Source organism: Pogona vitticeps, chromosome 2, assembly GCF_051106095.1.
Source record: "Pogona vitticeps strain Pit_001003342236 chromosome 2, PviZW2.1, whole genome shotgun sequence".
NCBI classification, from domain to species: domain Eukaryota; kingdom Metazoa; phylum Chordata; class Lepidosauria; order Squamata; family Agamidae; genus Pogona; species Pogona vitticeps.
Window position 1 is genome coordinate 66,824,382 of NC_135784.1, and position 24,069 is coordinate 66,848,450.

The 24,069-nt window shown below is 38.3% G+C and overlaps 1 protein-coding gene across 28 annotated transcripts in view; it reads left to right on the forward strand.

Moving 5' to 3' along the window:
* ERC2 (ELKS/RAB6-interacting/CAST family member 2) overlaps nucleotides 1-24,069 on the forward strand; it is an 817,272-nt gene that overhangs the window by 728,346 nt on the left and 64,857 nt on the right. For 25 of the 28 annotated variants that reach the window (XR_013541661.1, XR_013541663.1, XR_013541666.1 and 22 more), the window contains one exon: nucleotides 1,254-1,508. The exons of 1 other annotated variant lie outside the window; for it this stretch is intronic. The gene's annotated coding sequence lies outside the window, so the exon portion shown is untranslated. The remainder of the gene's footprint in view (nucleotides 1-1,253; nucleotides 1,509-24,069) is intronic. 2 more of the 28 variants (XR_013541662.1, XR_013541664.1) reach the window with 1 other exon arrangement.

Genomic DNA, 24,069 nt, shown 5'->3' on the forward strand with positions numbered 1-24,069 from the left:
GGTGTCCTGCCTGGCGCAGGGGGTTGGACTAGAAGACCTCCAAGGTCTCTTCCAACCCTACGATGATTCTATGATTCCAAGTTATAAAATTGGGTCCAGACTGATAGTTGATATGATACCTAAGAGTCTTAAATAAATTAGCTATGATTTCAGTAAGTTGGCTCCAACCATGGCTAAGCCTAATAGTACTCATAAAAGTTTGCCTATACTACGTCTAATATTGGGTTACTCTAGGCTTCTTTTATGTCTGCAAGAAGTTGATCTATTACTTAGTGGCCCTTACTTGCTGTTTTCCAAGAATGTTCTGTATATAAGTGAGTGTTTGTGTTTATCACATAACAAACGCCTGGAGACCAAGAAACAAACCCCGGATATCTGCATAGATTGTCAGAGCTTACTTGTGAAGTGGGAAGGTGATCTCTTCCACATGTTTACTGATTTTGTATTTTTGGAAATTGGTCCCAGAACTTCTCAAGTTGGAAGCTAATTTGAGAGCTCATTTCTAATTTGGAAGCTCATTTCTTCAGCCTTTTGATACTGTCTTTATCAGAGATACTTTTCAATAAAAGTTTAATTCATGATACGGTGTAGTATTTAAGAAAATGAACAGGAATTCTTGCATTGTCCCAGCAAATTCTGAATCTGACTGTTTTATATTTTGATGTCTCTGGACTTAATAATGTAATAGTGCAAATAACAAATGAAGTGAGGAGAAAGGAGTTTTATACCAGGTTGTGCAACACTTTTCTTCATTAACGGCTGAATACAAATTAACTAAACTGGGTTTTGATGAGCTAGACCAGGGCCAAACAAGATGGCAGATGATATTTCTGCGGCAAACCTGTTGGGGTGAGAACTTGGATTTTGTCTGAAACATGAGTGTTTCCCTTTCTGGGACTAATAGTAGCTTAAACTTAGTAGCTTGGGGGGGATTTATGTTGGAGAGTTGGGGCAGCAACTCACCCCAACCTTAGATGGGGCCTTAATCCAAACTCCCATTCACCAGCTTTCTTTCCCTACTTTCTTTGGAAAGAAAAAAAATAGAATAGGAATCTCTGATTGAAGAACTGCCAGGCAAAATAACTTGGCCACAACAAATGCAATTTATGAAATTACGAGAGAAGGAGAAATGTTTTCAAATAAATACAGTCCTTGCTCTAGGAATAAACCATTTTTGATCATGATGCACTTGTGTTTGTTGGGTTCTTTTCTCAAACAAACCATTACATGTTGGCTTTGTTTCTTTTGACTAGATGATCCAGTCACTGTTGGAGGCACATTGCCACGGCAAAATCTCATGCTGTACATTGATCACCTGTCCAACCTTTGCCTAGAGTGTGATCCCCAGTTCCTTCAAGAGATCCAACTTTACCTGTCTATAAAGAAGAGGAGGAGAGAGACATCTGGAATAACCAAGCATCAGAGCATTAACACCAGAGCAGGTTACATTCCAATGTATAAGAGTGTTTCTACCTGATGTCCTACCCCATACAGAGATTTGACCACAGGTGATCTTTGTGAATATGTTTCTGTGCCTAATTATTGAATTCATTTTCTAGGAATTAATTTTCTAGGAAGTCCCCAAATTCATGACAGTAAATTACCCTTATGTAGCCTTCTTTTTCTCTCTTGCTCTAGGCATATAGAGAACTGTGGCTTCCTTGACCAGTTCTCCTTTTGCCATTTGGAAGAGAGCTTTGATATCTACAAAGCAGACATGGTTTCACTTACTGTCGTGAGGACTGCCCCCTAGGAGACTAGCACAGCCCACACACAATCCTGGAAAAGGTCCAACTTTTTCTTTAAGCAGCATGTGAACCTGTGACCTTGCAAGCCTCAGGCAAAAGAGCTGCCTACTGAGCCACTGATACCCATGCCATCAATAAGTTTTAAATGCCAGCTGCAGACTTCAGAGAGATAATGATTTCAGTGTGTAAGAGGTTTTGTTCCAAAGACCGTAGCGCACACAGATGGTGTGTCAGAGTCAGCGTGCTGATCTTTCATGTAACATTTCCATACCTGCGATATTGTTCAGACACGTGGAGAGACTCTTTCAGATAGATTTATGCTTCAGTAGAGTCAAGTATCTTAATGGGCAATCAAATGCAAAATGTTCCATTAAATAATTGCAAGATTCCGATGTACTGTAAACACATTTTTGTTTGCACTTTAAATGCAAGATTTGCAACAAGGATTACAGGGTTGTATTAAGTGAATGGGAGTGAAAACGTGTATACTGGGTTAAGTGAGAATCATAACTTTAACTTGAAAGAACAAGAAAGCTGCAACTTCATTTTATCCTGACATCAATATTGCTAAGTTATTATTTTAAGATAAGGAAATAAGGACTGCAGTTACATTTACTCTACTTGAGTCCCCTGTAAATATATGTATTACACTATGCAATGTTAACACAATCAAATCCAATACAATATAATTTAATAATTAAAAGTATATTGATAATGTATTTTCTTAAATCATTATGCATAAGTATTAAGAGAGAATGTTGACTTCTCTGCTAAGCCAAATTGAAAATAATCTTTAATAGATGTGTTGCTGGTCCACCTGGCAATATTAATTTAGGCAACATTTCTGTACAGTGGTTGTATGAATTCCATCGACTTGAATGGAATTTAAACAACCTAACTCCATGCAAGATTCAGCTACATTTATTTGTAACTGAAAACAATGGAAGAACATAGCTTATGTTTTCGATTCCTACCACTTTCTGTGGGAGGTAGGAGTAACAATTAATTTTGGTTTGATTAGGTCATTACGACCTTTTAGACAGAAAATTGCTTATCAAGTGGTGCATACCTTAACCTTGATTTTGTGCATATAACTTTCCATTTGTAAAGGGAAAGCGAAGTTAATTAAACAAAGGAATATCCTTCAGTATCTTCTGAACAAAGTGGAAATAAGCAAACAGCGAGTACATTTTAAATACATATTTTATGTTCAGGTTGTGATGAATCTGGGGAACGTTGGATATATTACAGAAAGCTGGATGTGAAATGTGAAAACTATAATGAAGATGTTAAAAAATGAAGTGTAAACAGAAGTGTGTGGGGGAGGATAATCTATCTTTATCATGTTCACTCCCACTGAATAGTATAGCAGTTTTCCACTTTCAAGCAGTAACATATCATAAAAAGGTCAAAACTGGTGCTACTTGTACCCATCATCAATGGGCAGTGTGCTAGTATTCTTTTTGAAGTATTGCCACCAAAGGGCTGGCTATCTATCTCTCTGTCTCTCTGTCTCTCTGTCTTTCTTTCTTTCTTTCTTTCTTCTATGCCGCCCACACTACCTAAAGGTCTCTGGGTGGCTTACAGCAATTAAAATACAGTAAAAACATAAAACAATTAAAATACAATTAAAATATATACTCTAGAAATTGCCATCAGGACCAACAGTTGATATTATTTCAATTAAAAGCTTTTTGGAACAGGAATGGGAGATATATATATGGGATGTATGGGAGGCCTTGGGTTTATATCTGTGTGCAAAGGGGTTTAAACTATGTGTGGCACTAGCGCAGAACTTGTTACCACCTTCAGCTTTCTGTCCTTCTTTACTCACCCAAAGAAGATATGATCGTTGACTTGAAATTGTCATTTTATGCAGCCACATGAATTTTAGTCAAATTTAGGACTTCAGTCATTTTTAAAATAGATGAATCGCAGTTCTTGACAGCAGTTTCTGTTATCTGGAACGTTACGGTATTTTTGTTTTGTTTTGTTTTGTTCTACCCTGGACTTGTTCGATCCATGTATTTGAGATCTATGGGCAATATGGTGGCCATGAAGAGTATTCTGTTCTTTAAAGAATTGTGAAATTTGCATGCGCTATGCAGAAGGAAGCAGAGCAGGGGGACAGAGAGGAGGGAAACCAAATCACCTCAGATCCTACCTTTTCTTACCGTTATTGCTTCCAGTGTTTCTGGTTGTAAGATGAAGTGCACACTGGGAGCAATAAAAACTCTCTGTGGAAATGCACCATTAGAAATGCGCACGCGTGTGCGCGCGTGCACACACACACACACACACACACACACACACACACACACACACACAAACTGATATAATTATCATTGAACTGTAATTGTGGCTGTAGCAGAAATTCTAAATACAGATCTGTCAAGACAAAATCTAGCAGCTGGGCTAAGGTTAACTTTCATACCATTTCTGTACGTAGTTTCTGTTGAGATGATCTGCAAAGACACCATTTGCAATGTAATTTTGACATGTTCATTTTTCCACTATAAAGCAGCTGGAATTTATTCTGAATTCTGAATAGACTCACAACCAGTAACAGATGTTGTACTCGGGAGAGGGAGGGAAGAAATTTACTTCTATTTAACTTACCTGCTTGCGAAATCACCATCTTCTTTCCATTCCTCTGTGTCATGCCCCATTCTGTCCAAGAAGGTAGTGTTAGAAATTGCAGTCATAGCTTACTCAGGGCACAGTGAAGGCTACAAAGCACCCCCCTGCTCCAAATCTGAAGTGATTCATAAAGATACCCATCCAGTTCTCCAGCCTGAGTCATGGGTGGCTCCGAGAGCTGGGGGGGGGGAATGATGATACATCATACCAGTGGTGGAATACCCGCATCATACAGAATTAGGCCAGAAACCTTTTGCACAGTTAAGCGGCCATCATGTGTGCAAATGTGAAGGAACCTAGGTTCAACACTGAAACTTCATGGTAGTTCAATCCTGGGCTTATCTACTCAGAAGTAAGTGTCCCTGTGTTAAATGAGGGCTAACTTCTAGGTACCTGTTTAATGGAACCTCAATGCCCTTGAGGCAAACCACTTAAGCCATAAAATGTAAAAAAAAAGTGCTATTGACTCTGGTAAGGGACTATGTAGTCCAACATTCTGTCCACACAGTGTCCCGTCAGTTGCCTATGGGGAGCCTGCCTTCATCTCATGATCTCCTGCAAACCCTACTGCCTCTGATAATAGAGATGATCTAGCCATTGAGATCTACAATACTGGCAAATTTATTTAATCCCTGTTAAAGCTGGCCAGGATCCTTCTGCCAATTTAAACTTGGTTAAAGGAGATTGTGTTACGTTTTGGTGGCAAATTGAGGGTCATTAAGGAAGATCTGGTTGTGTTCCCCAATAGCACGCATCAGGAAACTCCACCTGCACCCTGTTAATGAGTGGTAATTTGCTCCCAAGCCTTTGAAAATTTTCATTATGCAAGTATAAATCAGAAACAGGATTCTGGCCTGTGTATCTCAGAGTAACCTACCTCATAGGATTGTTTTGGGGCTAAAGCAGTGCTTTGGGGTCCCTGAAGAAAACATCAGATGCACAGCTAACAAATATAGTGCTGCTACTTTCCTAATGCTAGGCATGCCTATCTTTCTACAATTATTAGTAAGTAGAAATATTTCTTTACAATGTATCCCTCCATGATATGTTGATCTTGAGGCTCTGCTTTAGAAAAATTGAGATGTCATTCAGGATATAGCAACTTGTCAATGACTGATGGCCCAAGGATTTGAATAAGCACCCAGTGTTAGCCTAATAACTTCAACTAGATTTGTCAGATAGCTTTAATCGAGTTGTATGGGAACACAGATAGTGTAGCAGCTCCTTGTGAAACCTGAAACTACCAGAACAGCTGAAGAAATGCAAAGTTATTTTGAACATTCTAACCGTTCTTTTTAAAAAAAACCCTCTGATAATGAACAAAAACAAATACCGATTTATTTTGTTTCTGGCCTTCCATTCAGTAGTTGTGAAGGCATACATTTTCTTAGTATTGCTAGTTTTAACAAAGTATTAGCCAAGCCCCTCCCCTGCAACTTCACACTATGGTATATTTAGTTCTGTACGTAGTCTATTCCTTCTTGCTCATTAAGGAATGAATCTGGTTTCTGTTTTGTTCAATACTGTATATACATTGCACCCATAAATATTTGAACTAAGTAAATATAGTATCTCAAACATGGAAAAGCTTTCATTATAAATTGGGGGCTGGAAGGGTCTTTTAAAACATTCTATTCATTGGCCAAATGTTGCCCTTTGGAAAAAAAATTGTAAAAAATATGATGTATTTCTGTCTGCTGTATTGCAACAGGCTCATTCCCAGAGTATGTCTTGATTTTCACATTTTATATGTCTAGTGATCTGGGGATGAGGGAACTCTTGGAGTGGCCTGTAGATTCCTATTTCAGAAACACATGGCCAGTGTACAGCTATATCTGGGGCTAATTTCCTTCTTTTGCTTCATTTAAGGTGCCTCATTCTGGTTTACAAGCAGTAGAATTGAAAGTAATTTTCTTACTAGGAAGTATGTGAGTTTATTCCTAAGTGGGAATAGCAGGGGTCAGAAAAAGAATTTTTTTAAAGCGCTAAGCGAAACCAGGATGACCAAAATAGTCTATTTCCAGAATGAATTAGTATAGAATAGGAAGATTGGCCATTACAAGAGAACACGACAAACTATTTTCCCGGAAAGCTACCTAAGAGGAATGAGCAGCAAAATGTTTTATATCTAGCTGCTAGTTATTTAACCTATTGACTTCATATATATTCTTATATATATCTCTTTCAGCATGTTAGCAATTAGACTAACTGAAAGCAAAACATTTTGTCACTTAACCCCCCCCCCCAATCAACAGGCAATTCACATGAGTAAAGTTAAAATCAAGCATGCTTGGTACCTGGATCTGATATAGTTTTGTTCTTTTGCAATAAAGAATTTAGAGTCGTATAATTAGAATAGTATATTTTCATAAACATGTATTATATAAGCACTTAAAACAGTGGGTGGTCTACCTGAGCCTATAAGGCTGGTGTAATTAAGGGAGAACAGTTTTTCAACACAATAGGAACAATCTGTTTCCAAATGACTGTGAGGCTGGTTCACACATGCATATACATGACCTGAGTTAAAACTGCAATCCACAGTGAGGATGGAGAGCATGGTCGATTTGCTGCCTCAGCCAAAGTTGTGACAGCTCACAGCAGCCAAGACATGGTGGACGTTTCTACACTTGTTTTCCCTGTAGGCTACCATGACACAGAACATTTTTATCGCAGCTCTAGTGGGGTGGAAGTGAAAAGACAGAGCCCGGAATCCTCAACAGAATGTCGTGGCTTTGGATCTTTGGCTCAGGTGGGGAGGGGGAAATCCAAGGCTTTCTCCATTTAGCAACTGTAATGTCCCACTACCGCCTGAGGGAACACTGTCAGTTGTGCAGCTGGGTCCGTGGAACTTTCTGTAAGTGAAGTAAGGGCCTTCATGTCAGTGGAGCCACTCTGACGGTAGAACTGGCTGAGTGACACCTCCAGTTTTAACTCCTTTCATAAAGTTAGAGCTTGAGTGAAGGATTGTTCTGCAAACACTGACTGTTGACAATGAAGTGAACGTGCCAATACTCTCCATTGGAAAATACACGGGTTCAGTGGGATGTAGGAAGTAAAAATGCTTTAGCCCATGTGATTAATCTGTGATTGCTCATTCACACATACAAATAATCTCTTATGCTACAGTCATCAGAACATATATGTATGTATATATGAACAGTCAATAGATCTTTAATACCCACCTAGACCAAAAGCTGCCACTCCCAGGGGGACAAAGAATATTATCTCTTGCTAGGCCAAGGTGGTGTGAAAATTAAGATCAAGAAATATGTACATACTTTTCATGTGTGACATGGCTTTTTACATTGAGCTCTATTTCTGTGAAATACAGTTATCTGCTGCCTGAGCATATTTCCAAGATGTGTTCCCACTTATTTGAACAAAATTAAGAGAAATGGGGTTGCACTGGGAATAGAAATATGCTGCCTTGTTTAAAAGAGTTGTGTTCAAGAAATAGTCACCTTCAGCTATCTATTTAAGAAGCCTATGTTTTACCATCTCTTGTCTTTAACATGAATCAATTCCCAGATGTAGCTGTCAAACTAATATTAAAATATGTATCAGGATGCCTCAACACCAGTCTTGTATTTCGTATTCTAATTAGTGGTATACTGGTAAATCTCTATGCATATCTGCTTTTTCTCATAGAGGCAGGATTCCAAAATAATGGATGATTAGAGAAAGGGAAGTGAATTATAGATTCATGAATTCATGATATAGGCATAACAGTTTAAATACACTTAATGACAACAAGCCACACTTCTGGAAATAATGTTTTGCAAAAAAAAAAAGGCTGGTGGAGATCTGCCTTCTTGTATAATGATTCATTCTGTACATTAACATTCTCAATCAAAGCCAGCATTAAGAAACAAAATGCGTGAGGAAGAACAGGAATTCCACTAAATGGATTAACATATATTTCTGTAACTTTATTTTAAAGTCATTTTTTCCATCTGTTTTAACTAAGAATTGTACTGTTGTCCAGCAGAATTTGCAAAATGTGCAGTCAAAATGACAAAGCTTTATTCTTGTGTTCTAATATCCTTTTTTCTCAGATGCTAAAAATGGGATTAATAAATTTTTTAGCCAGTTGTTTTCTTTTAAAAAGGGACATGGTGGCGCTGCGGTTAAAACCGCAGAAGCGTCTGTGCTGCAAGGTCAGAAGACCAGCAGTCATAAGATCGAATCCACGCGACGGAGTGAGCTCCCATCACTTGTCCCAGCTTCTGCCAACCTAGCAGTTCAAAACATGTAAAAATGTGAGTAGATAAATAGGTATCACCTCAGTGGGAAGGTAACAGTGTTCCGTGTCTAGTCACGCTGGCCACATGACCACGGAAACTGTCCTCGTACAAATACTGGCTCTATGGCTTGGAAACGGGGATGAGCACCGTGCCCTAGAGTTGGACACCACTGGACTAAATGTCAAGGGGAACCTTTACCTTTCTTTTAAAGTGCTTTACACATCCATCTCACTTATACTCCGTCACCCTTGTAACAATCCAGATCCCCAGCATCCTCTACCTCCCTTCTTAATGCATTAGGAATTTTATTAAAACCAACTTTCCCTCAGATTAATAGCCATTAAAAATATTGGTCAGTTAATAAGATTTGGTATTTCATATATTCCCTTATGTTTAAATAAGCAATGAGTCAAAGATATTTCTTCAGCCTGCTTCTGCTTGGTTTCTATGTGGTCCCATAACAGGAATTCTTCAGAACAGGTATAGAGAATGTGTGGCCTCCAAATGTTGTGCTGTGGTTTCTGTGATTCTTCACCATAAGCTTTGCTGGCTAAGATGGAAAACAGTTGTACTTAAAAACATCTGGAGTGTCATTGTGAGTGCAATGACAAATAAATTTCTTATGTCTTATGTCTTATACTGCTGCCCACAGAGCTGTACATAGGAGAAAAGGCATTCTTGTATCTCCTCAGACATGGGATCTTTTAGCATAGAGCTTACATATGAGGGTCAGATCTTCTCACTCACTCGTTTGTATGGTACTACCAAGTGCCTGGATTGTTGGTCACTTAGAAGTAGTAAAATCTTAAGTCAGTGTTAAAGCTTCGAGCAGCCTGAAACATGTACGTAGTCTCATAAGTCTAAGTGGTAATGACTGTTGAAGGGCGTAAAAGAACTCACACAAAACTGACCTTGACATGCCTCTGAATATTATTGTTCTTGCAGAAATCTCATACAAAGCACATCTTTATTTACTACTGTGGAGGGTCTGCTGTATTGACCTTATGGGGATTGGGGTGCTCTCACAGAGGTTGGGGAGGTACTGAGCAGAAAGATTCATGCCCTACCCATTAGTGTTGTGCAGGAAGGGGGGCTCCAAAACACCTCCTTGATTGTCAAAACTTGTAGAAATTAGGTTTCTATTATTTTTGGCATGTGCAGTGCTACCTGTGTGTAAAGACATCCTAAGAACAGCAGTTGCAGTAATAAAAATTCAGGGTTTTTTAGCAATGGGTTGCAGCTCAGGGGCTACGTTGCATAACAGTATCATGCCAACTTTGAAGCAATTTCATTGACTGCCTATTTGTTTCTGAGCTAAATTTGAGGGGTTAGTTTTTTGGTTGTAGTCCCGATTTATTGCAGGGAATACTTTCTACCTTATGTGACCCCACTTCTTTGGATAAGAAGGTGAGACTGTGAGTCAGTGCTCTGTATATCATATTATGGGAAGACTAAGTTCCCTATCACTGCACACTGTACTGTATGAGAATGGTTGAGCACATTCCCTTTGAAATCCCTCGCTTGCCTTCTGTGGTTTGCTTTTGACATCAGTTAATGGCAGTTCTGTTCTGCCAGACCTTGGTGAAAAGGCTTTGGTTGGCTGACCTCTTATTCTGCTTTTCTGAAATAATTTTTCTTTCCCCTTTCTGGAGATTTTATCAAAAAAGCAATACTGAAGTGCAGTAAATACATATTGAAGCATTGAATCAACATATCCAGAATAATAACTAGCATATGCTAGAGTAAGAGCATAAGCTTCCCTGTGCCAAGCTGCCATGAGGCACATAAGGGAAAAAAAACTATTCAGAAAGTGGTCTGACATCCTTCTGGGGGAGAAGAGCAAGGGACTTTTCTCCCCAGAAAGGAGAGACTTGGCTTCCTGAGGACTGACTGATGTAGGAAGTTGAAGTAACAAGGAAAACAAACTGGAAGGAGTAATGCCGTTGCATCAGATCCTTTGCTCTGCCCCCTGTTTTTCCAAAGCATAATCAGTGCAGTGGTGGGAGGCAGAAGGATGTTGGCTGAGGTTTCAGGGCATTGCTATGCTTCCGTGGTTCTCCAGATGGAGAGGTAATCCTCAGCCAACATCCTTCTGCCTCCCACCACTGCACTGATTATGCTTTAAAGCCTGAGCACTCATCTCCATCCCAACAAACCATCATTGGCTTAGATGTTTGTGTATGTGGTGCACTTCCATTAGGGTCAGTGTGCATGCACACGCACACACACGTACACATGTACACACACACACACACAGGTGAGCTGGTAGGTATACACATTTGGATTCATTGTGCCTTTTGGAGCAAGGCATGGAATGGAAGACTGGTGTTTTGACTGATGAGCTTTCTTGTTACACAAGATGTTTGTTTATGTAGTGCACATGCCCAGTTGTGAATACACACAAACAGGAGAACTGGTGAGTACACCAGGGCCTATGGAGAACTCTCCATGTAGGCTGTGAGCCTCTCACAAGCCCCAACAGCTGTGCAAGCCTGAAAACTCCATGTGTCGTGTGTTCTGCAGGTAAGGTTTCAAAGGATATGAGGTGTAGAGGGAGTGAAAATGATCACCATAGTTGCTAGGGCATATATTGCTATTAATTCTCCCTCTTCTCCAGCCCTGGGTGGCCATATTACTTGGTTAGACAGATTTTACCTGGAATCTGGGTCTTTTTACCCAGATTCTCTTCCCTTGTATTCATTTCCACCATCAGCTGGCTTAGAAGCTCTTGCATACCAGAGATGGGTACAAATGAGAAAAATGGCGATTTGTTTTGATTCGTGATTCATCAAAGTTGATGAATCACTAATTACAAATTATAATGTTTTCCTAATGAATCAACGAATTGATTCATCAATTTGTTTTTTACTTTAAAACCCTATAAAATGTCCCCCAAGCCCCTAGAGACATTAAATGCATGGGGAAGCTTCCCCTGACTCTTCTCTCCAAGCCTTGCAAGTTTAGTGAAGTGTGGCTTCAGACATCTGAGTTATCCGAGAAGAATTGATGGGTTGGATCCAGACACAGCCCCAAGGAGAGCTCCATTCAGAACCCTTGCACCAATAGAAGAAATGACCTGATTTTTGTGCATTGTCCTCACCACTACCACCAGCTTCTGCAGCCCTCTTCTGCACTGCTTTGGGCTCCTAAGCTGATTTGGGCATAGACAGTTGCAAGAGGATGGGGTAATTCAGCAAGATTAAATCCCTTTATGTCTCCTGCTTTGGCCTTGAAATCTTAGGGAATAGGATTTTCCTCACTTGGCAACCTTATCTATACCATTTTAATTTATTTTGTCATGAGTCACCTTCAGTCTCAGTTTGGGGAGGAAAGTGGGATATAAATTTAAAAAACACACATATGTCCATGTAGCCAAACTATGACTTTATATACAGGGCTATGAAAGAATAAGGAATGAGAAATTCAGGGCATAAAGAAAGGAGATGGAGCAAGAGAGAGAATTCACTCACAGGCTTAGGAAAATGGCGCCACTGAACAAGGAGAGAAATAGGGTAAGCAGAATGAATTACAATGAACAGGCAAAGCTATTACACAGGGCGCCTTTGTCATACTTTAAACTTTTGTGTTCGTTTCCTTCATAAAAGTGGGGGCGGCGGCAGGGGGGATCATTATACAGACAATTCCATCAAAAGATGCAAATTAATTAAAAACAGATCTGCCTCCTCGTGAAGCCACAGTTCAGGAAAGCATGGTTTGCTTTATGTAACTGTTCTTGTTGTTTAAAATTCCCTTGCAGAAGGTGATGATAAATATTAAATGATTCTAGTAAAACTGTTAGCTCTGAAGCTATGTAGAATGCTGACATTTTCATTATATCCAAGGGCTGAAGAACATCCGGCTTTCATCGTAATTATTTTGTTTGGTTATGTATAAAGACTAAATAAACTGCCCTTGGGAGAGATCTTGGTGTCACCTGCTCCTAAATTGGAAATTACTTTTCTGGCAGAATTTTTATTGGAACTGATAATGGCCTTTTTGCTTCAATGAGTGAGTTTTTAGGGATAGAATATACATCAAGGCAAACCTTTCTGAGAGACTGTGTGAGAGGAAATGGAAACAATAACCTGAAGAGTTATATGGAAGAGAAGCAAGAATGACAGATTGCTAAAAAAAGAGTTACACTAAGAAGCTTTTGATGATGAACTCTCAATTGTAGAAAAAGCAGTGAAAGCTCTTTAGAAAACACTTAGAAGAAATAAATTACCAGGGGAGATGAGATGCCAATAGAGTTATTTCAGGCTACAGAGATTGAATTTATCAAAATTCTAATAAGAATCTGTCAGCAATTTCTGTTGTACTGTTTCAGATCTGAAATGGATATCAGGATTAAACTAGATGATACAGTTAGCCTGTTACTTTTGCAAATTGGTCTGTTTTATTTTGTGATTAGTCATTAGGAGCTAAATACAAACTTACTTTACAAATCTGATTGCTCAGGAACACAGCTGTCAGGGAATTGTGCTGCCAGAGAATGGTTGTGCTATCAGCTTCTAAGTGTTGCGAGCTCTAGCTCATCTATGTTTTTCATTCTTGTTAATTCAACAATTTGCCTGAATTTTTGACGTACATGATCTGAACTAATGTTAACTATATTTGGCCAGTTCATAACAGAAGTGAATCAGAGAAAGACAAAACAAATCATCATTAGAATGATATATGATGTTTGTCACAGAAGCAATGTATCTTTTGAAATACAGACTCCCAAATCATCTTGTTTCAGCAGCAAGGGCGGAGGTTTTTTGAACATCAGCAGAAACAGAAACAAGAAACAGATAATATGCATCTCAGCTACTCTAGTACTATAAATACTACAGCTCGCTGGATAGCTCAGTGACTTAGGTATTTGGCTGCAGAGACAGACGTTGGCAGTTTGATTCCCCACTGAGCAGAACCAGCCTGTGCAGACATGGGCAAGCTGCATAGTCCCAGGCTGCCCCCAGAAGATATTGTACCTTGTTATGTTTCTTTTACATCTTCATTCTTGGATACCTTGTAGTAGTTTTGTCATAATAATTCAAAAATGAACCCTTTTCTTCTTTAAAAGGTTCAGCAAGCAAGCAACGTTGGTTCTTTTAAAATAAGAACTTTTTAGGCTCAGTGGTGCAAAAATACAAGGTAAACCCGTTTTCTGTGGTAAGAGCTATTTTCTTAGATAACTTATTCAGTCACTTAAAAACAAACTCTATTGCAATACAAATTGTTAGTAAACAATTATATCAAAGCATAAGCAAGAACATTTACAAGTAAGTCACATTGCATTAGATATTTCTCACCCAATATTTTCCCAGCAGAGATGCCTCCCCTGTTTGTAAAAAGCAGGTGACTGTGTGTTTTGGAGATGTCCTTCTAAACATGATGGAAATATCTGTTTGTATACACTCAGTGTTTCTTAGACAAAACAATGATGATGCCAAAGTTTGGCTTTCCCATGGGTAAGCAATGCCAGCTGGGTCAAGACAGCTATGGGTTGACTCAGCTACCTGCCAAGTAATCAGAAAAATGTCCCCACTTGGAGTAACTTCCTTAAAACCATATTTGAGCAGTGTAATACATTTTGAATGCCAACTTCCTGAATTTTACGTTCTATATTTCCCAGTCAAATTCCATTTATTTAATTTTTTCTGCCATATAATTTTTTCAAAACCTATTATTGACATGGTACACAAGCCAGAGGTTGGGAGTTCGATCTCGCATTGTGTCTCCCTGATAAGGTCTGGATTTGATGATCCATAGGGTTCCTTCCAGCTCTGTAGTTCTATGATTATTATGTTTTTATTATTAATAATATATACATATAAACAACACACCTTAACTTCTTTTTGATACCTTCTTTCAAGAGCTCAGAATGCCATTACACTAAATCCAAGAAAGGTAAATTTGTTGACTCACAGTAGTGGTAACAATGAGTATTGATAATATTTGCTGATAATACTTAAATTTGGCATACCAAGGTGCCAAACCAAAGTACAGCATTCCTGTTTCCATCACGTTTAACAAGAGAGATGAGGGATTAGTCAGAACATATTTAACCATGTCTGGTCATAAATTAACCATTGCAACAGGAGATGAAAGTTCTGAAGTTGAGATGTGTAGTGCAGTATTGTACCATCAAATCATCCAAGGAAGCCATTATAAAAAGTGTGATTGTTAAAAAAAATAAAGGCATTAAAATCCTAGCACAGCAGTATGGACAAATACTGATGATGAAACCTCTGGAATTCAACCACTAAAAGAAATTTCTGCCAATTAGATTCAGTATAAAATTATGAATTTCTAGTGGAATGTAAATATTAGCCACAGTAGATGTAAAATAGTTCTCCAACCATAGTCAGCGTCCCCCCGCGTATATGTCTTCTCCTGGGTTATCTTTTCGTATTTCCTTATGAAATGGAAATTGACAGCAGTTGTCAGTTCACCAGCTAGTCTACCTGGATCCAGTTTTCTAACAGCAGGAAATAATGCATACTTGATACCTGTACAGTATAGTGAAATCTTATTGACCTTGACTCTGCCAGCCAGGTTTGCTCTAAATTTCAGATATCATATTTCATCAGTAATTCAGAAACTTCACAACTCATCCCCCCATTCTGCTATATTTCAGGGAAAATGTAATTAGGAAAGACAATAATGGATGTGTTTACAGTTGTCGCCTTATGTCACTGAATATTTGGATGAGTGACTCCATACATGTTTCTCAATCCTAGTGTATAAATAAGAGTCAGAATGGTGTAGTGACAGAATGATGGACTAGAACCCAGGAGACACAGACTTAAATCTCCACTGAGCCATAGAAATTCATGGGGCAGACGGGGCACTGATAAAACCATGCCTTAAGATCTTTTTTAAGATCTCGCATATCTTTAAAAATGGGGTTCACCATAAGTTGGATGTGACTTGGCAATGTATAACAAAAAGTATATGAGTCTAAGTATGGTAAATTGTGAACACTATGTAAATAAAATTGGAATATCTGTAGCTTGAAAGTGTTACAAATATTGTAGTGCACAATTAATTTAATGGTGGAGGGCCTAAAGCCATCTGTTGAGAATAGCAGTAAACAGTGGACCTAAGTTATTCATAATCTTAAATTTTACCCCACTGATCAGAAGTAATTTTCCATTGATTTTAAAAGTGGCATAAGTCTAGCCATACGTGTTAAAATATCACCAGGCATTATCTGTAATAAATCTTGCATAAAAGGACTTTTAGGCCGTTTCTGTACTTAAATAGTGAATTACTGATAGTTTTGGAATCTACCTATTTAACTTGTGCTTTTCCCCGAAGCTACTAAGTAGTTGTCTGATCTTCATTTTTGTTCTATATTTGTTTAATATTCATAATTTATATAAATAAATTGTCAATTATCTCCTCCTCCTCAAAAAAGAAAAGAAAATGCTTTTCCAACATTTTTGTAATCTGCAAATATGTCAAAATCATCATGGTGGGACTAAGACATACCTTGAATTATATAAAGTTAAAAAAGCAATATATAAATCTGAAAGCTTGGTAATGAGTCATCCCTATGTCTAAAACAGGCCTCTAATACTGTAATCCAAATCAGTAAAAACTACAAAATGTGGTAACTTGGGGATAACTAGTTGTTAACTTATGTAGCTTCCTAGAAATTGCTAGGCACCTTGATTGTTTTGAGAATATAGTGTATAGGAATGAACAATCTCATCAAAGTGGGACAAACATATTGGCGTGTAGATGGCAGATGGCACAATATCAGATAACATTACATATGAAGGTGCGTTTCCTGAACACAATAGGGCAAGAAAACCTACTTTTTCTAGCAAAAGTAAAAGGTAACAGATGTAGGGTCAGAATCCTGAATTTTCAGCAATTGTCACATGAAAAAAAAATTATAATGGCCAGTGCAAAGAAACTGAAGAGAACAGAAGAGGAGAAATAAGACACATATTCCAGAAGATCCAAGAAATCAAAAGAAAATTAAAGTCTAGTTAGGAAAGTTGAAAGACCAGCAGGGAAGCACACAATCTGACGAGGATAAAACAAAGAGAAAGTGGAAACAGTATAGATGAAGATCTAAACAGATAAGATAAAAGAGTGACAGATTCCTTTAAAGAGGAATCCTATGATGAAGAACCTGTAGTTCTATAAATTGGAGTAAAAGCTGCTCTGAAAGCACTGGGAAGAAAGAAATAATCAGAGGTAGCTGGAATACTGATAGAACTATTTCAAGACAGAGTCTGAAACTGTCAAAATACTAACAAGAATATGCCAGCAAATGTGGAAAACAAAACAATGAGCCACAGACTGGCAATGTTCATTACATATTACAATCCGCTAGAAAGTGATGCCAAGAATTGCAGTATCTGTAGGACCATTACTCTAATTTCCCATGCAAGCAAAGTGATGCTCATGGTGTTGCAACAAAGGAGTATGGAGTAAGAAATGCTTGATGATCAAGCTGGATTCTGAAAAGAAAAAGGCATTTGAGACCATATTGCAAATATCCACTGGCTGCTAGAGTACACCAAAGAATTTCAGAAGATCAATCTATGCTTCATTGACTACAGCAAGGCCTTTGACTGTATAGATCAAGAAAAACAATAGGTGGTTTTAAAAGAAATTAGTGTGCCTCAACACTTAATTGTCCTGATGTGTAACTTGCATTGTGGAGAAGAAGCTACCATTAAGACAGAATATGGAGAATATTGTTTTTTTACCGGCCAAGGTCTATGACAAGGGTGCACTTTATCTCCCTAGCTGGTCATTTTGTATGCAGAACATATGATAGGGAAACCTGTAGTAGATTCAGATGAAGGAGGAGTGAAAACTGATGGAAGAGACACAAGTAATTTAAGATATGCAGATGACACCATAGTGGCAGAAAGCAGCAAGTATTTGAAAAAACTTCTGATGAAAGTGAAAGAAAAAAGTACCAAAGCAGGAGTCCTGAACATGAAGCAGACAAAAATCATGACCACAGAAGAACTATACAACTTTAACATTGTCAATGAAGAAATTAAAATTGAAATTAAAATTCTAAAGATTTTATCTACCTTGGTTCAATTATCAGTCCAAAAAGAAACTATAGCCAAGGAATCAAAAGAAGATTGAGACTCAGAAGAGCAGCACTGAAGGAACTACGTAGAAAAGATTATCGAGTGTAAGGATGACCAATACACTCTTGTATTCCTGATCACCATGTATGGGTGTGAAAGCTGGAAAGTTCAGAAAAGTGACAGGAGCACTAACTCTGTCCCTCTCTTCTCTCTCTTTATATCTCCTTCTTCCAGAAGCCTTAACTGCTTCCTTGCAAAGGGGTTTTAGAAGGGGTTGCAAAGGGGTTGCAGCTGGCAAAAGGCCTGCTCATAGCTAATCTCTTACATATATTTCAAAGTAGTGGTTAAATACAAACACAATGTTGTGTGTTGTGTACAGCAGTTTTTGAAATGAGGTAGGATACCTTTCTATATAGCAAACTTGAGGCAACTCTTTCCTCATTCTCAAACCTTTCCCACATCAGCATTGTGGATTACCTTCCTAGTGGTTATATTTTATTGTAGCAGTGCAATTGCTGGCCTAAATCGAATTTAGGTGAAGCGTAGGTTCAAGGAATCTGTTTGATTTACTATTCATGAATTAATTCACTGCGTCTGATCTAGTTGGTATTAGCACTTGGATTGAGGGCATTATGTCCAGTTATTCCCAAAACGTAATTGCTTCAGAAAATACTTCCTCATATATAGACTTCAGATATTTTTAGCCTGAGGAAAACAACACTTTACACTGATGCTGAGCTTTCAAGCAGGATAGATAGCTTAGTGGGTTGGAACAACTGGCTGTGCAATGTCTGTTATTCACTGTGCCTTCTGAGAAAAGAGCCAAGCTGTGGCAGCCCCCGGCAACCTGCATAGTCCCAGAGCGAGACTGATTAACCCTTTATAGCTAGATAAACCTGAGGTTCACTGTAAGTCACAATTGACTTGATGTCCAATAATTATCACAGCTATTGAGCTTTCAGCTTTTTTGTGAATTAATTTAAAGATTTAGAATAGCAAGATACTTGTTACGTATTTATTTTAAATTCAGTAAAACTGTTCCATGATTATGGCTATTAATAAGTATGTAATTTTCTGAACAAATGAAATATATTTTAGTCCAACAGAAATCTTTAGCAAAGCTGTGAATGATGTAAATACTGTTACACTGGACTGTTTCTTGGTGTCGATTGCCATTAGACGTATCTGACATGGTTGTTTGCAGTTGAACTGTCTGTTAAAAATGCACACATTCTTACTTATGGTAGAAGTTTTTCTCAACCATCCCAGGTACATGGTAAGCTTTGTGTTCATATATATTCATTTTATACACATATGGTTTGTTGTTTAATTTTTTTTTCCAGCATTGCTGCAGAAATGTGCCAAATCTGATTCTAATTGCAGAGCAAAATAAAGGAATTTGGAAAGCATGCCCAGAAATTCAGCACTATTTAAATAAAACACATGTGTATTTTAAATGTTTTAGCAGTCTGTATCAGTACTAAATCCTGTTTCCTGATACTCTGCTTGAATTAGGTTTATGAGAAAAGACAACTTATGCTCTTCTAGTCCATGATGCTTGTATTACATGTATTTGAGCTGGGAATAGTTACATTTTTGGCCTATGGCTCCCAGAATCTCCCTGCCGGCTTTCTGCTATCTCAGAGTGACCTGGTCAAATTTACAGCAGCTGGTATTTCATGCACATCCAGAAAGGCCTTAGGGATATAGAAGGGACTGCTAGGGTTCCCTGGGGAAAAAAGATGAAATGGGCTGATATTTGTGAACATAGATGAAGAAATGATTAGCAAGAAGCATCTGCTCCGTCGTGCTGGCCAACCAGGTTTCTCCTTTTGTCCATCCAGAGCCTGTTCTGCTCTTTCTTGCCACTGAGAGTTATTCGTTCACCCACTACTTCTATTGAGAGAAAGACTGTGGCAGACAGGGAAAGCTAATGGTGGGAGAAAGTGTGTGCTAATGGCGGATTCTACACTCTGGGGTTTGATACCATTTTAACTGCATGGTTCCATCCTACAGAACTGAATTCTTGAGTCTGCAGTTTGGTGGGGATACCTACAGCATGGTTTGCCAGAAAGAGGAAGTGCCATTTCTTGAATTACAACAGAAAATTATATGCACCTCACCAAACTACAAATCCTAGGGCTCCATAGGGTGGAACCATGACAGCTAAAGTGGTAGCAAATGACTGTGATTGTTTTTGTCTAGGTACACAATGGCTGAAATACTGCCATGCAACTCTGCATGATGATATCATCAGCACCAAATTGCTGCCGATTAAAGGCAAACTACCACACATTAAAGTCAATTTTGGGGTGCCCATGACTTGCACACAATGTGTCAAAGTCACATGGATACTGAAATAATCAATGGGAGCCTTTAAACAGTGGCAATTTGCCACCAAGTGTGATGACATCACACAAAGCTGAGCAACAGGATTTCAACCTCTGAGTAACTTGTGCTGTTGGCTGCTTACTTGGAGGGTTTTACACTCTGGAAGAGAGAGAGCAGACAGTGAGGGAGGGGAGGGAGACTTCTGCAGGCTTGCTCACTTGTTCTTTAGCCCTGGCTTCAGAAAGCCATGTATCGGTGGCTGTGGTAGTGAAAGGTTGGGCTGTTGAAGAAACAGGGCTCAAAAATATAGATTACATCCACCTCTTCCACCATTGCTACAAGTAGTGGAGGTCCAGAGCTTCCCCAAAACTTTTAAACTTAAGTATTAATGGACAAAGGGTTAAATACAATAAAGAGTTGGATGAAAAAGATAAAGGATAAAAATAATATAAAGAAAATCTTTGGGGAAGAAGAGGGAATATCATGGTTAAACATACTCCACATGGGAAGTTGGACTAGAGAGTGGACAAGAAAAGGAGAGATTAGAAAATTGACAAAACTTGAGGAGATTATCAAACAAAGACAAGATCAAGAAGAACGAAACAAAAGAAAGGAAACAGTGTAATTTGTCATATTTTAGTACGTTCGGGATTTGAACAAGCGACAATGAATAATCTGTGGCAGGAGGACTTTGAGGAAGAGATTAAATGAGAGGATTGGAACAAGATATGGTCACAAAGAATAATGAAGAAGGGTAAAATAAAATTGTTATGAGATAGTATGGAGATGGTGTTTAACTCTAGTAAGACTGAATATAATAAAAAATATACCATCTCAATGCTGGAGATGCAAAAAGGAAAAGGGGACCTATGTGTACATGTGGTGGACTTGTAAAATAAGAAAGAAAGAAACAATGGGCACTCGTTTTTAAGGAAATTGGAAAAAATATTGAATGTGATATTCAGATATCATCAATTATTGCCCTCCTGAACACAATAAAAATGATCATTTGAAAAAAGATCAGAAAGAGTTAGTTGGTATAATGGTTACAGTTTCAAGATAAATATTTGCAAAGAATTGGAAAAGAGACAAATTAATCTTGAAGATTAGTATAAAGAATTGTGGAGCTTGGCGATTAATCATAAGTTAACATGTGAAATGAAAATAAGAAGAAGAATGGTAAAGTCTAATGATTTCAAAGATGTATGGAATTTATATTTGGAGTATGTCTTGTCAAAGGAAAAAGACTACTGTATATGCCAGCAGAAAAATCAATGTACTGTATTTTTGGAGATGTATGGGGTGAAAAGAGGTATAAACTGATATTATTGGTCACCTAGTCCCAACGGTGAAGGTATGGGTAGAGAAAGTTCAATGTTTATTGTGTGTAGTCAATATTGCACTTGTATTTTAGTTTTAATTTTATTATTAGTAATTTATCTTTTATTAATTAAAATAAATTAAAAATATATAGATTAAAAGGAATAAATTGAAAAGAAAAGGAAAAAAAGAATGGTTATTATAGGTTTTTTGGGCTGTTTGGCTGTGTTCTAAAGGTTGTTCTTTCTAACATTTTACCAATCTCTGTGGCCGTCAGAGGACAGGAGTCTGCTTGTGCTCTGGTGCGGTTTTGTGGGATAGTTGAGTATTTATACCTGTGGGATCAGCTTTTATCCTTTTCAGGAGATTGGGTGATTATGATGATCACCGTGTTTTTTGTTACCGATGTATTGTTGTGATAAGGGGGAGAGATGTTCTGTCACTGTGGTTTGATGAGAGTTGTTAGCTGGTCTTTTGTGTTCAGTGATCACCGGTCATTGTGGCTGGGTAGGGTTCATTGACTTTCTGCAGGCTAAGAAAAGAAAGAATTTTGCAAAGATTTGTTGTGGCTACGTTTAATAATGCAAAGATGTTGCAAGCACACCATAAGGATTGCACATTAACATTGGAGAAAGAGGTAATTAAATATTTCATCATAATTAGAACCACATCCATGAAACAGCCATCCTTCTTCAAAGAAATTATAGTCATTTATATCTTTAATATACCAAATCCACGATTCAATTTTTTAAATACATAATCATCTTTCCCCTGTGCGTGGTTCCAAGTGACACCTCTAGAATTCCTTGGTGTCACTTTCTTTAGGAAATCCCCTTTTCAGATTCCCTCACAAACAGAATTTTAACAGGGCTAGAAAAAGAGAAGTGATAGTATGAGGCCAATGTTTGGTCAAAGAAGTCCAGAGTCCCACTCTGCAGAGTGAGCAAGGCCCCGAAGACGGTTGGCTTGTCTGTATATGTAAGATACAAAATAAGAATAGATGCAAATGATTGAAGAGTATAAGTGTACAGCTAAACATCATAATACTCCTGTTTTTGCCTTAGGTTTAGCATGCTTGAAATTGATTTAAATTTTTTTGACTACACATTGTATATCTCAGTATGTATTATTATTTTTTGGCTGGAAAGTCAGTAATTTTAAACAGCCCTGAGGGGGTTGTTTATTTTAACTCAGTAGTGAACACAATTTATTTTGTTATTTTGAGCCTGTGTTGGATTAAATAGTGTCTGTGGGGGGTCTGTGGGGTTTGCAGAAATGGATGCCAAGTCCAACGGGTTTTGTGCTGAATGTATACCAAAAACACTTCATTTTTTTCCTGTTTTTATTTTCGATCTAGTGCTATGCCAGTTCCCAGTTCAAAATTAGATAAAATGTGAGGGGACAGGAGACACCGTCACCATCACCCAGCTGTGTTTTGTTGCAGAAAAAGTTCAGAGAAAGCCACCCAACACATTGTGATGACAGAGAGTGGGGAGGGAGGGAGCTAGAGCAGCAGGGACTAAGACCAAGCCAGAACGTACTCTCCCGGTGCAGGAGCCAATGAGGAGGTGATGTTGATGTCACTGCAGCAGGCAAGGCAGGTGGCATGTTTGTGTACAACAACAATGTATTGGGTACATTTTTTAGGCAGGGGAGGAGCTTTGCTTCTTCCCAACTGACCAGCCCTTCTTGCTGCCTGAGATTGTGGGCCACATACAGCCCTTGATGCTGCTGCTGCTGTTGCTATGGTCTGGACCATGAAGATGCGCACACTGGAACAAAAACCATGTGATATTAACTCAATTTATTAAACCCATTCCAGCTCCCTGTTTATTTCAGTAGTATTTATTTCAGCAGTATAACCATGCCCCCAGATAACTGTACCACCAACAAATGACTTTACTTTTTTATATATATGCTGACTTCTTAAACAACTACGTAGATTGGGGCCATGTGTCAGTGCTGAGTTGAATACAAATGCCTGATCTCCCAATATACACAAAGAGGGACCGCAACCCTATCACCTCATTCTTTCCATCTATATACAGAACATGCAAAGAAGCAAGTGGTGCTACCCACAACCTGCCCACCTTTGGTACAAGAAGATATTGAGAGATGTACCTTTTGGAACAAAGTTCAAGATTGGTCAGTTCCTCTGGATCACAAAAATGTTACAAAATACAAAGATTTATTTATTTATTTATTTATTTATTTATTTATTTATTTATTTATTTATTTATTTATTTATTTATTTATTTATTTATTTAACTTATATGCCACCCACACTACCCAAAGGTCTCTGGGTGGCTTACAACAATTAAAATACAGTAAAAAATATAAAACTATTAAAATACAATTAAAATATATACTTTAAAAACTGCCATCAGGACCCACAGTTGATATTATTTCAATTAAAAGCCTTATGATCAGGAAGGTTTTGACTTGGCGCCAAAATGTCATCAGTGTCGGCACCAAACAAATCTCAATAAAGATGGTGTTCCATAATCTGGGGGCAGCTGCCCAAAAGGCCCTTTGTCTACAAGCCATCCCTCTTGCCTCCTTGAGGGACGGCTCTTTCAAGAGGGCCCCCTGGGTAGATCTTAACTGCCAGGTAGGTTCATATGGAAGGAGGCGGTCCTTCAGGTATCCAGGGCCCAAGCCGTTTAGGGCTTTATATGTCAAAACAAGACTGGGCAGGAACTGGTAGCCACTGTAATTTAAACAGAATCG